Source organism: Salvelinus sp. IW2-2015, unplaced genomic scaffold (genome assembly GCF_002910315.2).
Source record: "Salvelinus sp. IW2-2015 unplaced genomic scaffold, ASM291031v2 Un_scaffold2556, whole genome shotgun sequence".
Lineage (NCBI taxonomy): Eukaryota > Metazoa > Chordata > Actinopteri > Salmoniformes > Salmonidae > Salvelinus > Salvelinus sp. IW2-2015.
In genome coordinates this window covers 51,996-62,954 of record NW_019943869.1, presented here as the reverse complement: position 1 = coordinate 62,954, position 10,959 = coordinate 51,996, and positions in this window count along the sequence as shown.

Below are 10,959 nucleotides of genomic sequence, written 5' to 3'. Positions count from 1 at the left end.
CCAGTTCTGACCGAGATGTGGGTGATACCTAATAGGATATACTACTAGCCCCTCATGAAAATAGTGAAGTCTGGTTACATTCTAGGATCTCTGAGGAAAACATACGAACGTGATTTTGACTGTTAGTTGAATGATCAGACAACATTTAGGGTGAGATTTTCACAGATATCTTTCTTTGCAAATTGAATGAGTGGAAATACAAAATTGATCTTGCATGCTATATGGGTCTTTTTCAGAATATGAAAAAGGATTTTATTCTAATAAAACGACACTTCATGTTATCTCTGGGACCCTTTGGATGATAAATCAGAGCAAGATTTCAGAATGTAAGTACACATTTCACCTTCAGAAGGTGGAAACACCTTCAGCGTGAAAAAAGTTCTCCTCAAACAATAGCATGGCATTTTTCGCGTAATAGCTACTTTAATTGGACAGTGCAGTTATAATTAACAATTTCAGGTTTCAGCCTGCATCTACAGTGAGGAAAAAGACGATGATGATGATGATGAGGAATGGTAGTAAATATAAGTGATGTATGGTAGTATTGAATGATGATGATGATGATGATGGTAGTAATAATAATATGATGGTAGTTTTTTATGATGATGATGATGATGGTAGTAATAATAATGATGATGATGGTAGTAGTAATGATGATGATGGTAGTAGTAATGATGAATGATGATGATGATGGTAGTAATAATAATGATGAATGATGTGTAGTATTAATGATGATGATGATGGCAGTAATGATGATGATGATGATGATGGTGATGGTAGAATCTAATAATGAGAGATGATGATAGGCAGTAATGATGATGATGATGGTAGTAATTAATGATGATGATGATTGGCAGTAATGATGATGATGATGGATGATGGTAGTACTAATAATGATGATGATGATGGTATTAATGATGATGATGATGGTAGTAATAATGATGATAGATGATCGATGATTATGGTGTAGTTAATGATGATGTGATGATGGTAGTAATAATGATGATTGAATGATGGTAGTAATAATGATATGATGATGGTAGTATAGATGATGATGTTATGAGGTAGATGATGTCAATGATGATGATGATGCAGTAATGATGAGTGATGATGGTATTATTAATGATGTTGATGGTAGTAATAATGATGATTGGTGATGGTAGGTATTAATGATGTATGATTGTAGTATTAAGCGGTATGGATGATGGTAGTGATAATAATGATGATGATGGTAGTATTTAATAATTGAGGTAGATGATATGAATGATGATACACTGGTGAATTAATTATGAGCTGATGATAGGTAATAATGATGATGTCAGATGATGGTAGTAATGATGAGATGATGGTAGTATATATGAGATGATGAGTAGTAATGATGATGATGATGGTAGTAATAATAGATGATATGAATGATGGTAAGTTGTGAATGATGATAATGGTAGTAATGATGAGATGATGATGGTATATAATCGAGCGATGTATGATGAGGATGGTAGTATAATGATGAATGATGATGGATGATGAATAAGTAAAAATAACGAATGATGATCGATGGTTGTATAATTGATGAATGATGATGGTAGTTAATAATAATAGATGATGATGGTAGTATTAATGTGACGATGATGAATGGTAGTATAATGATGATGTATCCGTTGATGATGTATGGTGATGAGGTAGTGAGTGATATGCATGTAGGTTATTAAGACTGATGATGGTAGTAATTAAATGATGATGATAGAATTGAGATATAGATGATGATGGTAGTATTAATGAGATGTATGATGATATGATGCGTAATAATGATGATGATGATGATAGTTACTAATGGTGATGATGGTAGTAATAATAATGATGATGATGGTTAGTATTAATGACGATGATGGATGGTAGTAATAATGATGATGACTGATATGATGTAGTATAAATGATGATGATTGGTAGTTATATAGATTGATGTATGTCTGATGGTAGTAATAATAATGCATGTTATGGATGGTAGTATAATGATGATGATGGATGAATCGATTGATTGAGATAGATGTAATGAAGATGTGAGGTTAGCGTATAATACGGTGATGATGGTGTAATATATGGTGATAGGTTAGTAATAATGATGATGGTAGTAATAATGATGATGATGATGGTAGTAAAATGATGTTGATGATGGTAGTAATGATGATGATGATGGTAGTAATGATGATGATGATAGTACTAATGTATGACAATGGTAGTAATAATGATGATGATGATGTAGTAATAATGATGATGATGATGGTAGTAATGATGATGTTGAGATGGTAGTAATGATGATGATGATTAATGGTCGTAATATGATGGAATGTAGTACTAATGATGATTGAATAATATCAATGATGATGATGCTCATTCTAAAGTGACAGACATTCCCTGTTAATGTTTTTGGAGCGTTCCTGATCTGTTACAGTGCTGAGTGACCTATGAATGTGTATGATTGTGAAATAATGCAAATAAACCAAACAGGGGTTCTCTAGATAATGGATTGGTTGAGTTGTCGATTATGGATTGGTTGTGTTGTCGATAATGGATTGGTTGTGTTGTAGATAATGGATTGGCTGTGTTGTCGATAATGGATTGGTTGTGTTGTCGATAATGGATTGGTTGTGTTGTCGATAATGGATTGGTTGTGTTGTAATAATGGATTGGTTGTGTTGTCGATAATGGATTGGTTGTGTTTGTCGATAATGGATTGGTTGTGTTGTCGATAATGGAATGGTTGTGTTTGTCGATAATGGATTGGTTTGTGTTGTTCGATAATGGATTGGTTGTGTTGTCGATAATGGATTGGTTTGTGTTGTAGAATAATGGATTGGTTGTGTTGTCGATAATGGATTGGTTGTGGTGTTGTCGATAAGGATGGTTGTGTTGTCGATAATGGAATGGTTGTGTTGTCGATAATGGATTGGTTGTTGTTGTAGATTAATGATTGGTTTGTGTTGTCGATAATGGGATTGGTTGTGTTGTAGATAATGGATTGGTTTGTGTGTCGATACATGGATTGGCTTGTGTTGTCGATAAGGATTGGTTGTGCTGTCGATAATGGATTGGTTGTGTTGTCGATAATGGATTGGTTGTGTTGTCGATTATGATTGGTTATGTTGTCGATTATGGATTGGTTGTGTTGTCGATAATGGATTTGGTTGGTGTTTGTAGATAATGGATTGGTTGTGTTGTCGATATGGATTGGTTGTGTTGTGTCGATAATGGATCGGTTTGTGCTGGTCGATAATGGATTCGTGTTTTGTGTTGTCGATAATGGATTGGTTGTGTTGTCGATAATGGATTGGTTTGTTGTTGTATGATAATGGATTGGTTGTGTTGTAGATAATGGATTGGTTGTGTTGTCGATAATGGATTGGTTGTGTTGTCGATAATGGATTGGTTGTGTTATTGTCATGAAAAGCACGTAATCACACACATTATTTAATCAAACAAGGCTGTTACATCAAACAACAAGGCTGTTCCATCAAACAACAAGGCTGTTCCATCAAACAACAAGGCTGTTCCATGAAAATTGCTTTTAAGTTAATACATTGCTTTGGTTAATAATGCTTTTTTATTCAATGGTCATTTCAGCTAAATATCAGTTTATACAAGAGTCTCGGTTGTGGGGCTTGCATCTAATTGTTATATGGGATGAATGAGTAAAGATGAAACTATTTGTGAAATTATGTAATGTGATTTTAGACTGTTTAATGAAGGAAGCTCCAATTCCCTTTGGAGTTTAATTAACTAAATCAGAGGCCCGCCCCATGAGCACAGACATTGATCTGGCGTCATGGGACAGCCCCTTTCTGCTCTCCCGAATATAACCCCCACCTTGGGAATTTATCTTCAGACCATGCTTCTCTCAATTACGAGAGGGCTAAGGTTTGAGCCCATTGCCTAATTCTTAATCATACCACGTGGTTAACTCTGAGACTATCGAACCGACAGAATAAGAACAAATCTTTAATATTAATTACTAGTCTGCAGCTAGGAATTCGGTATCATTGAACGCGAAGACCGACAACCGCCGAAACATCTATTCTATAACAACATTGCTGAATGTTACTCTGAACTATCCACAATAACAAAACGAACCGTGAAGCTAATATGAGTAGTGCAGACAGGCAACTAAACATAGAACAAGAACCCACAAACACCAAAGGGAAAATGGTTACCTAAATATGATCCCCAATTAGAGACAATGATAAACAGCTGCCTCTGATTGGGAACCATATCAGCCCACATAGACATACAAATCACCTAGACATACAAAAACCTAGATATACAAAAAACTCAAGACAATACAAAAAACTAACATACCCACCCTAGTCACACCCTGACCTAACCAAAATATAAAGAAAACAGAGATATCTCAGGTCAGGGCGTGACAGTACCCCCCCCCCCCCAAAGGTGCGGATCCGGCGGCGAAGCCTGAACCTATAGGGGAGGGTCCGGTGGGCATCTAGCCCTCGGTGGCGGCTCCGGTTCTTGACGCAGCCCCCCCCCTTTTACGCTGAGCCTCCGCCTTTGTAAACCGGACCGAGGATCATCGCCGGAGCTCCGGACTGGGGATCGTCGCTGGGAAGGCTCCGGACTGGAGATCGCCGCTGGAGGTTCCGGACTGTGGGCGCCCGTCGCTGAAGGCTCCGGACTGGGGATCGTCGCTGGAGGCTCCGTATGGGGGATCGTCGCTGGAGGCTCCGGACTGGGATCGTCGCTGGAGGCTCCAGGACTGGGGATCGTCGCTGGAGGGCTCCGGACTGGGGATCGTCGCTGGAGGCTCCGGACTGGGGACGTCGCTGGAGGCCTCCGACTGGGGATCGTCGCTGGAGGCTCCGGACTGGGGATCGTCGCCTGGAGGCTCCGACTGGAGATCGCCGCTGGAGGTTCCGGACTGTGGCGTGTTGGAGTTCGGACTGTGCCCGTCGTTGGAGGTACCGGAGCTGTGAAAACGTGCGCCGGAAGCTCTGGACTGGGAATTGTTCCGGAAGCTCTGGACTGGGTACTGGTCGCGGGAAGTTCTGGACTGGGTACCTGTCTCCAGAAGCTCTGGACTGGGTACTGTCTCAGAAGGCTCTGGACGGGTACTGTCGCCGGAAGCTCTGGACTGGGAACTGTCGCCGGACGCTCTCGGACTGTGGAAGCGCACTGGAAGCCTGATGTGTGGTGCCAGAACTGATGGTTGGGCTGATGACATGCATCTCTGCAGCGCTCTCAAGGCTAGGACTGTCTCCGAATCTTGCGTCGAACTCCTCATTCCGACTCCCTGACTGGCTCTGGTTTCGCTCCTTGGCTCCGCCGACTTGCTCCATGTGCCCCCGCCAAAAAATTATTGGGCGCCTCTCGAGCTTGCCTCATTTGTAATTTCTCCTCGTAATATCGCCGTTCGCTTTCGCTGCTCTATTTATTCCTTCGGAAGGCGATACTCCCCCGCCTGCATCCAGGATCCAGAATCTCTTCCATGTCCATTCCTCTGAAACGGTGCTTTGGTCCTTTTTGTGGTGGGTTCTTCTGTCACGGCCGTTGTAAGGGAGGAGACCAAGGTGCAGTGTCGTATGCGTACATTCTTCTTTATTTAAGAATGAAACACTGAACAAACGAAAAATAACAAAAGCGAACCGTGGAAGCTAATATGAGTAGTGCAGACAGGCAACTCACATAGAACAAGATCCCACAAACACCAAAGGGAAATGGCTCGTAAGATTATGATCCGATTAGAGAAAGATGAGAGCTGCCTCTGGATTGGGAACCATATCAGGCCACCATAGACATACAAATCACCTAGACCTACAAAATCTAGACCTACAAAAACCCTAGACAATACAGAAACTAGCGTATCCACCCTAGTCACACGCTGACCTAACCAAAATATAAAGATAACAGAGATACATCAGGTCAGGGCGTGACAGGCAGAGAGAGAGAGGGCGGACAAACTCTCCAACAGAAACTAACTTTCCAACAGAGATCAGGACGACACACTGAGCGTAAATATATTGATTGATTGCAATTATTCCCGAATGAGTGAGTGTTCATGTGCAAAGGATTAGCATTTCAATTGTTATATTTATCAACTTTGTAGTGTCTTTTATCTCAGTCGACCCCCACTTCCCTTTTGTCCACCAAGCCGCGAGGCCGGTTTAGCCCACTAGGGCACATTCGCTATCATTTCCTTGTAACTATATCTACTGTTTGTTTGTGCATTTCTGTGATTATTTAGTTAGTAAATAAATTATTTAAGACAATTGATGTATGGATGACTCATAGTGAAGACTGGGTTCGTGCAGATAACCAACAATTTACGACGTTTGGAATGAGACTAAGGTGAGGTAAAGAATAATTCATTATTGAGAAGACTAATTGATCAGATATTAAAATATCTGAAAGTTATATTAGGAAAATTATAACTTTGTAATCTGAATATTTTCCTTGGTGCCCCGACTTCCTAGTTAATTACATCTACCTGATTAGTTAATCACGTAATAATAATTACAGAGAATTGGTATGATAAACTACAAATCAGTCTTCAGTTTAATGATGCCAAAGACACAACACTTGTGAGGTGTGGAAACACTTTGTTGCTTTTATAGATTTTGGCTTGTTGCTTTTTGTTCTATGTTGCTCTGTCTGTATGCTACGTGTTGCTTGTCCTATGTTGCTCTGTCTGTATGCTATGTCTTGCTTGTCCTATGTTGCTCTGCGTGTGCTCACAGCTCATTGATTGTCTATATTGTAATTGTTTTTAATAACCTGCCCAGGGACTGCAGTTAAAAATTTGCCAGCTGGCTAAAACCGGCACTTTAACTGAAACGTTGATTAATGTGCACTGTCCCTGTAAAAATTAAATAAATAAACAAAACTAAACTAGATACAGCATCACACTCTGTAGTATTACCAGTAGATACAGCATCATACTCTGCAGTATTACCATTAGATACAGTATCATACTCTGTAGTATTACCAGTAGATACAGCATCATACTCTGTAATATCCCTTCAGAAAGCAGTAGAGTGTATTTTGTATTTCAGAAGAAAGGCAATAATAATAATTAATAGTTAACAGCATCATACTCTGTAGTATTACCACTAGATACAGCATCATACTCTGTAGTATTACCAGTAGATACATCCCCTCCCCCCCCCCCCATCCAATGCCTTATCATTACAACACTGATTCAACTATTCATAGCTGACGATGAGTTGGTTATTTTAATCAGCTGTGTAGTGACAAACATGTACCCGGGGGCCCAGGACCACGTTTTTTTGAAACCTGTTCTAGTACCACCCAATTTAGAATCCACTTCCAAGGATCATGTACCCCAACAATTATATTTAGAGGGCTGTGAGTAGAGCTGAAAGATACAGTGAGTGAGTCCAAGTAGATACAGCATCATATGATGAGAGCTAAGATTTTTGTACAATAGTATTGAAGATTGCCTTTGTTGCCCCATTCTATTAATCATTTAGTTTTCTATCCCAATACAGAAACACACACATCACTTTTAATGAGTAAAAACAATTTATGTTCTTAATGTTTGACTTCTCCTCAGGCAGTAGAGCGATCACTTCCTCTCCTTCAGAGAAACTATTAATTATTATTATTGCTTTCTTCTGAAATACAAAAATCCACTCTACTGCTTTCTGAAGGATATTACAGAGTATATGCTGTATCTACTGGTAATGATACAGAGTATATGCTGTATCTAAGGGTATACACAGAGTGTGATGCTGATTACTGTAATACTACAGAGTATGATGCTGTATCTAGTGGAGAATACTACAGAGTGTTGATGCTGTATCTACTGTAATACTAGAATATGAGTCTGTATCTGGTAATACTACAGGAGTATGAGCTGTATCTATCTGGTAAATACTACAGAGTATGTGTGATCTGAACAATACTGATGTGGTATTACGACAGAGTGTGATGCTGTATCTATGTAATACTACAGATGTGATGCTGTATTCTAGTGTAATACTACAGAGTATGATTGCTGTAGTTACTGTAATACTACGAGTGATGCTGTATCTACTGGTAATACTACAGAGTATGATGCTGTATCTAGTGTAATACTACAGAGTGTGATGCTGTACTCTGTATACTACAGAGTTATGATGCTGTATCTACTGGTAATACTACAGAGTATGATGCGTATCTACCTGGTAATACTAAGAGTATGATGCTGTATCTAGTGGTAAACTACAGAGTGTGATGCTGTATCTAGTGGTAATACTACAGAGTGTGATGCTGTATCTACTGGTAATACTGCGGAGTTGTGATGCTGTATCTAATGGTAATACTACGGAGTGTGATGAATGTATCTTACTGGTAATACTACAGAGTATGATGCTGTATCTACTGGTAATACTACAGAGTATGATGCTGTATCTAGTGGTAATACTACAGAGTAGATGTGTATCTAGTGAATACTACAGAGTGTGATGCTGTATCTAGTGTAACTGCGGAGTGTGATGCTGTATCTAATGGTAATACTACGGAGTGTGATGATGTATCTTACTGTAATACTACAGAGTGTGATGCTGTATCTACTGTGTAATACTACAGAGTATGATCTGTACTCTAGTGGTAATACTACAGAGTGTGATGCTGTATCTAGTGTAATCTACAGAGTGTGATGCTGTATCTACTGGTAATACTGCGGAGGTGTGAATGCTGTATCCTAATGGTAATACTACGGAGTGTGATGAGTATCTACTGGTAATACTACAGATATGATGCTGTATCTACTGGTAATACTACAGAGTATGATGCTGTATCAGTAGTGGTAATACTACAGAGTGTGATGCTGTATCTAGTGGTAATACTCAGAGTGTGATGCTGTATCTACTGGTAATACTACAGAGTGTGATGCTGTATTCTACTGGTAATACTGCGTGAGTGTGATGCTGTATCTAATGGTAATTCTACGGAGTGTGATGATGTATCTACTGGTAATACTACAGAGTATGATGCTGTATCTACTGGTAATACTACAGAGTATGATGCTGTATCGACTGTAATACTACAGATGTGATGATGTATCTACTGTGTATACTACATGAGTATGATGCTGTATCTACTGGTAATATACAGAGTATGATGCTGTATCTAGTGGTAAAACTACAGAGTGTGATGCTGTAAATCTACCTGGTAATACTACAGAGTATGATGCTGTATCTAGTGTAATACTACAAGTATGATGCTGTATCTACTGGTAATTACTACAGAGATGATGCTGTATCTAGTGGTAATACTACAGAGTATGATGCTGTATCTACTGGTAATACTACAGAGTATGATCTGGTATCTACTGGTAATACCCAGAGTGTGATGCTGTATCTAGTGTAATACTATATGAGTGTGATGCTGTCTTACTGGTAATACTGCGGAGTGTGATGCTGTATCTAATGGTAATACTACGGAGTGTGATGTGTATCGTATCTGTATACTAACAGAGTATGATGGTTATCTACTGGTAATACTGACAGGTATTGATGCTGTAATCTAGTGGTAATACTACAGAGTATGATGCTGTATCTACTGGTAATACTACAGAGTATGATGCTGTATCTAGTGGTAAATACTACAGAGTATGATGCTTGATCTATGTGTAATACTAACAGAGTATGATGCTGTATCTACTGGTAATACTACGGAGTGTGATCGTAGTCTACTGGTAATACTAAGAGTATGATGCTGTATTACTGGTAATACTACAGAGTATGATGCTGTATCTACTGGGTAATACTACCGGAGTGTGATGCTGTATCTACTGCTAATACTACAGAGTATGATGGTGTACTTACTGGTAATACTACAGAGTGTGATGCTGTATCTACTGCTAATACTACAGAGTATGATGGTGTATCTACTGGTAATACTACAGAGTGTGATGCTGTATCTACTGGTAATACTACAGGAGTATGATGCTGTATCTAGTGGTAATACACAGAGTGTGATGCTGTATCTACTGGTAATACTACAGAGTATGATGCTGTATCTAGTGGTAATACTACAGAGGTTGATGCTGTATCTAATGGTAATACTACAGGGTATGATGCTGTACTCTAGTGGTAATACTACAGAGTAATGATGGTGTATCTACTGGTAATACTACGAGAGTGATGCTGTTCTAGTGGTAATACTACAGAGTATGATGCTGTTAACTATTAATTATTATTATTGCCTTCTTCTGAAATACAAAATACACTCTACTGCTTTCTGAAGGGATATTAACAGAGTATGATGCTGTATCTACTGGTAATACTACAAGATATGATACTGTATCTAATGGTAATACTGCAGAGTATGATGCTGTATCTACTGGTAATACTACAGAGTGTGATGCTGTATCTAGTTTAGTTTTGTTTATTTATTTAATTTTTACAGGGACAGTGCACATTAATCAACGTTTCAGTTAAAGTGCCGGTTTTAGCCAGCTGGCAAATTTTTAACTGCAGTCCCTGGGCAGGTTATTAAAAACAATTACAATATAGACAATCAATGAGCTGTGAGACACGCAGATGCAACATAGGACAAGCAAAACAAGCATACAGCACAGACGCAACAATAGGAGCAAGCAACACCTAGCATACAGACAGAGCAACAATAGAACAAAAAAGCAACAAGCCAAAATCTATAAAAGCAACAAAGTGTTTCCACACCTCACAAGTGTTGTGTCTTTGCATCATTAAACTGAAGACTGATTTGTAGTTATCCATACCAATTCTCTGTAATTATATTACGTGAATTAACTAATCAGGTAGATGGTAAGTTAACTAGGAAGTCCGGGGCACCAAGGAAAATATTCAGATTACAAAGTTATAATCTTTCCTTAATATAACTTTCAGATATTTTAATATCTGATCAATTAGTCTTCTCAATAATGAATTATTCTTTACCTCACCTTAGTCTCATTCCAAACGTCGTAAA